At 44.1% G+C, this 6,000-nt stretch overlaps 1 protein-coding gene across 1 annotated transcript in view; it reads left to right on the top strand.

The window, feature by feature from the left end:
• Window positions 1-427: 427 nt before the first annotated feature.
• The window catches only part of Col8a1 (collagen type VIII alpha 1 chain), a 128,895-nt gene continuing 123,322 nt past the window's right edge, over window positions 428-6,000 (top strand). Inside the window, exon 1 of the mRNA XM_032899323.1 lies at window positions 428-505. The gene's annotated coding sequence lies outside the window, so the exon portion shown is untranslated. The remainder of the gene's footprint in view (window positions 506-6,000) is intronic.

The following is a 6,000-nucleotide window of genomic DNA, read 5'->3' as shown; positions in this document are numbered from 1 at the left end:
ATTGACAGTCGCCCAGGTTCCTCTCCCTGCCAAAAATGTCACACGAAAACGAAAAATAATCTAGTACCCATTCCATCTTCCAGAATGAAATCCGCATCTCTCTCTCTCTCTCTCTCTCCTCCCCTACCTCTACTTTAACTTCCCCTCCCCAAACCCCATTCATTTCCTCCCCAACCTTTCCCTTCTGTGGTCTCTGTGCCTTTCTCTACTCTCCCGCCTTGTTTCCACTCCAGTCTCCTCTCCGCCGCCCTCCAAAGTCCCTGGCTTTCCCCACTCCTGCAAGCTCTACCCTTTCTGCCCCTCCCCAGACAAGTGTCCAGCTCCACGGGGGCAGCCCGCCCGCCGCCCTGCTCTATCCCTGCCCACCTACTGTGAGGAGCAGCTCCGCCCACCTGTCCATAAAAGCCAAGTGCAAGTTACCCGCAGAGCGCAGAGGATCAGAGCCCTTCCACGGTCCTCTCCGTGGGAGCCCGAGTCCCTGTCTCCCAGATCTTACATGCTCAAGGTAAGACAAACCTTCTCAGGGCAGCTAACCTGCAGGGGGTTGCTGCCCGGAGTGAGTCCCTTCTGGTCAACGCTTTTACTTAGAGTTAATTCATAAGGATGCTGAAATGAACAGGGAGCTGCTTAACTAGCAACTGCTTTGAAAACAAACTTCTGTTTGAACAGTAAAATAAAAATTCCTCTTTGGCAGAAACAACAGCATTTCTATTACAAAAATCTTTTCTCTTTTTAAGTCACACCACCCCCCTCCCGGAGCGCCCTGTCTGTCTGACTGCTGCTGAGGTTAAATATATCTGTTTGAGGTATTACGCTTGTGTTTTATTTTATTGTAAATATTTCACGTATCAGTAGGAGCAGGGGAAGCTGCCCCATTGTCAAAAAATGCCCTTTAAAAGAGCACAATTAGTTCTCTAAAAATAGCACAGTCAAAAGGTCGACTGATGATTTTTGTGATGTTTTCCAAACCCTCAAGACAACTTCTGTGAGTCCTTTAAGAAGTATCTTTCCAGGTTTAACTGCTCGGAAAAAATGATGTGAACCAGTGCCCTTTGCCCGGGGACAGTAATCAGGTGGCTGGAAGATAGGAAAGAACAAATCCCAGTTTACAAGCTGGGGCAGGATGAACCACTGCTGGGCTACCTTTCCACTACATCCTAAAAGGAGACGTGTACTGAGAGTAAGAAAGCGTATGAGAGCTCTGTGAAGCCTACACACACACACACACACACACACACACACACACACACACACACACACACACACACACCTAAAACATGAAGTGTTTCAGTATGTTTCTCAGAAAGCATGCAGGCCAGACTATACAATCCTTCTGTGTACAACTGACTGTTGTGTGGAGAGATCAGCCAGAAAGACGTCAGATGAAGGTTTTCATCCTTACCATCATCCCCTCTGCCCTCTGGCTATTGACTGACTCTCCCAGAGCTCTGCAGTGGGGAAGAGACCCTTGATGTGTGTAGGGGTGGTTGTGGTAGCTGGTTGTGGTGGGTGGGTTGGGATTGATCTGGTCTTCTTCCAGAGTATTGTGCACCTGTAAGAAGAGAAACAAACCTGACAGCTACTTTAGAAAAAGAGAAAAAAAAGTCAGACTCTTGGGCCATGAAACTTGCCATCATATTCTGTGGGTTTTGTGGGATAAGAAGCTCTCATGTGGGAGAAAAGCTCTCTTCAAATGTTCCATCTGGGCGACTGCAGAAGCTGCACTTGGAGGAGGCAAGCCCAGGCTGCCAGTCAGGAAACCAAAGCAATACTTTAGTCCTTAAGGTTCTTAAAGGGAGAGAACTGTTTACATTTTCACGTCTGTTGGTTGTGTGTCATTTCAGATGGGGAATTTCGCTACAGGTATAAAACTGAAATAAATTAGACACGTGGCTTGGGTTTGTTTTTTTTTTTTTTTTCCAAAAATTCTCCTCATCTTTCCTATATCAAAAGAAATTAAAAAATATTAAACACTGTTTAATACAAAAGGGATAGCATAGAATTATTCACGTGAAAGATATACATATGAAATATTCTCCTATGTTCAGTTTTCCCCCCCAGTGGAAAAACACTGCAGAGTGTGTGGTTTCCTTTCAGAAAATGATATAAAATAACTGTTGGCCAAGATAATATGTGACCTGTGCATGTTCAACTCTGTACCTCCAGTCACAGTGCAGTCTGCTTGCTCTGTAGCTAACATGAGTAATGAGCCACGGGACACACAGGTGTGGGACAAGGCCAACCCAAGTGTTGGGTTCATTCAAGTTAATCCCTCCTTTAAGGTAGTACTTGAGTTCTGCTCAGCTCCATCACTGAGAAAAGACTGTGAGTTCCCCCAAGGATCTCCTCTGTCAGAGTTATCAGCTCTGATGGGGCAAGCGCTTGCATCATAGATCTCTGTGAAAGCTAAATTTGAGGCTTATCATTGTTCTCTGAAGGTTTGCGTCTGCTCTCCCTGACTGTCTGAATGGAGCAGTTATGAACTGTTTAACCATAACTGCCTTTCCCTCTGGGCCATGAGGTTCAACCCCCTTGACTAAGTGGGTGAGATCATCCCAGACTGTTCGTGATCTAACCTTCCCAGGGGGCATTGCCAGTGAAAGGGAGTTTTTCCTTAAGGTATGTACTAGGTACAATGGCACTTTCCTTCTTACGAGTTTCGAAAAATCAAAGTCAAGATGTCCTTTAGTTGTCCTAACATCACCCCTTCTGCACAGAATGTCAAAAGACAGCCCAAGTCGCCACTTCCTGTGTGTGGCCATGTCCAGCCCACACTACTGCAGCGGGCTGCAGATATCTCCCTAGAAGAAAACAAGAGTGGGTGTCTTGACCAGAGACACCCAAAGGATACCCTACAGATTTTGAGGACCTGCCATACCTCTAGAAACACACATTTTAGAGTTCTGTTTCTATTTATGAATAAATAAAATGTCTACATGATAGGAAAGCATATGTAACTTTATTTTTATTTCAAGAGAAAAGGGTAAAGGACAAGAAAATAAAATCAACCAGAATTTAGAGGGACGGTAAGAAGACTCACAGACATCTGTTAAGAGAATAGAACAATCTAGATCTGTTATCAAACACGACCTCTTGCTCTCCTTTCTTACATAGAACTATGGAGGGCAAAGAGGAGAAAAAGTGTCTGCCCTTGAGTTTCTGTTTGAATTTTCCTCCCTAGTCAATAAGAGCACCGTCATTATTAATGTAAGAACTGACTCTACTGACCTACTCATTGAGCTTCCCTTCTCCTGCAGACAGAAGCATAGTTCGTACACCCGAAATGATGTCAGGTGTGCCCGCTTCAAATTCACGGTCACTTGCCAGTTCTAGTCTCTAAAGCTGTGTTATGCACATCAAACACCATATTTTTATCTTATGCTGGGAGTATCTACAAAAATGAACCCTAACTCCCCTAAAGGGGAGAGTGTTGCGCTAGTGTTTTCAAGCTAGGGGTCTCAGTGACCCCTCTTTCTTGTCAGTACCTTGGTATGGCAACTTTTTTTTTTTTTTTCCGGAGCTGGGGACCGAACCCAGGGCCTTGCGCTTCCTAGGTAAGCGCTCTACCACTGAGCTAAATCCCCAGCCCCTTGGTATGGCAACTTAAAGAATGACTAAGACTCCCAGTCTCTGCTCCCCTAAGTAACTGTGAAGAAACCTATCTTACTATGTGCTTCCAAATCCATACATGTGGATTTAAGGAAAGTACAGGCAGAGCTTGTCTGGGGAGCAGTGTTGCAAAACGAACTGTAACTGTTGTACAAGAGGAGCGGAAGAGTTAAGGGGACAGTGAATGCTTTTGGAATTCAGAGAATCTTTCCCTTAGCATTGTGCAAAAGGACCTCTCACTATTGAAGGCATCCAGTCGGGGGGAGGGTCGGATGAGAACCTGCTTACCAGTTTTTACCAAATACTGAGGATGTAATTTTAAAAAATGTTTTAAGATTTCCCAGTTAACTGTTGTTTACATATCCCCCAGTCCTAAAGCAGAGCTTTACTGGTCTCCTTCCATTTTTGGAGGGATGAGGAGAACCAAAGGGTGAGAGAGAGTTAGCCACATTTCAGTACCAAGAGAGAAGCCTCTGGGCAGAGGGTCAAGCAGCATGGCTTCAGTATGTGCTGTCTGAGGCTCTGTATAGTCTTTCTTTAAGGAGCTGAGAGGTCTCCCTGGAGTCTGGGATGTCTACTGTGGAAGCTCTGTGTACTCCAATCCAGGAAGCCATCAACACTGCATCACACCAAATGAAGTAAACAAAACAGAAACACTCCCCCCCCCAATTAATCAGTGCCATTTCCTAAAATAAGAACAAGTCAAAGTACTAATGTCTCTGTTGGCATGAACGTCATAGAAGCTACTAATTGTGCTTGTGTAAAGTGATGGGATATACTTTACATGACTTTCAATGTTCTCTATTTGTTCACTCACTTCTGCTCTTCCTGGAAAACAAAAACTGGCCTCTCTGCTTCATGCAGCCTCCTTGGGTCTGCAGCTGCAGTCACTGAACCTGGGTGCCCCTGGCATTGTTTCTTCAATGGAAGGGATCCCCTCGATTCTACAGCTGGAGATTTTGGAGTAGCACTCATTCTTGTGGTTTTTCTCATTACCGAGTTTCTCTGAGTCTCCTCATTAGTTCTTTTAAATGGACTATGAATGTTGACTCCTTCAAATCAGGAAGTTCTATAGTTTTCTAAACTTTAGTCCTTGTGCGTGGATTAAAAAGTCATCAAGAAGGTTCTCCTTGCCTCCAGTAAATTAACTGAGGTGAGTTTGGGGGGAATTTTTATTTACCTAGTAAGTTCAGACTTTTGAAGGTTAGTAAGGACCCAAACAATGCAAAACAGAATTTCTAGAAGGGACTTTAGACCTAACTTTGGAGTTCATTTTAGAGTTAGAAAACGCCAAGAAGGTAGATATCATTCACGACGAGGTCACCCAAATGGAGGGCAAGTAGCCAAACTCCCTAGCCAGGCCCTCATCTTGAATAACTGATGTTTCTGCCCACACAGTGAGAATAGGTGTCCCTAACTACATTGAGCAGCCTGTAAGAACTTAGCATGGGCTCTCAGAAAGGGTGGATGTTCAGGATGTATCAGGATGTTAGTCTTTATTGAAGGTTGTGTCTAAGTGATAGGACGCAAACCCGTGAAGACTGAGGTTACTGATCGTCAACATCACAGGGACCTTTGATGCCATTCTCCGTCACAGAATCTGAAATATTTAGCTGGTTGGTAAATCTGTGTTGTGCAGAGGAGTGAATGAGGAGAAAAAAAAGTTATGCAGAGAATATCCATTATTTCCAACTCCTATAAAAAACCTGGGAGTAGTCTTAGGAACATACAGGTACTCAAATCCAAAATGTATTAATATTAACTTTAGGATCCCCTCTTACATTAGGAAATGTAGAACTCACTTAACCTCATGGGTGGTTCAGACGTCACCTTGCTGCAGCACTGGTTAACTTTTTCCTACCTTTTCCTGAGCTCTAGAGTTGCATTTCTATCGCATGTTTATGATCTAGTTTCAATATTTATATGGAACAAGAATAATAAGTAATTGTTTGCAGTATGTTCTTCATATGGTCAATCCAAAGACATCATGTTGTCAGCTGCTTTTGTACTCCCCCAAGGAAAGTCAAATACATACAACAGAGAATTAGGGAAACCATGGATATACACTGGTGGAAAGGTATAGGCCTGCAGGGCTGGGAGACAGAAGGGAGAAATCCAGAAGCCAAGGACTTAGTGAGGGAATGGCACAGTCCCACGGGGTCACACTTCTGGCATGGAAGAGGGTGTAACTCCAGAACAATTTGCAGGACTGAACAACGGATTTCTATGATTGATCTCTAGGAGATGAACTGTCTATACCAGTACCCTTTAGGCATAGCACAGTTTGAGGGCTAGGCACCCTGGTGAGATTTACAAGCTTTGTGGGCATTAAAAGTCTTGTTTACCTTTGGCTTCGACTAGGAAGAGAGCCTGACTTGATCTCACTTTAAA

The sequence above is a fragment of the Rattus rattus genome, chromosome 4 (assembly GCF_011064425.1).
Source record: "Rattus rattus isolate New Zealand chromosome 4, Rrattus_CSIRO_v1, whole genome shotgun sequence".
NCBI lineage: Eukaryota > Metazoa > Chordata > Mammalia > Rodentia > Muridae > Rattus > Rattus rattus.
The sequence above is the reverse complement of the archived record's forward strand: the minus strand, read 5'-3'. Positions and strand labels throughout refer to the sequence as shown.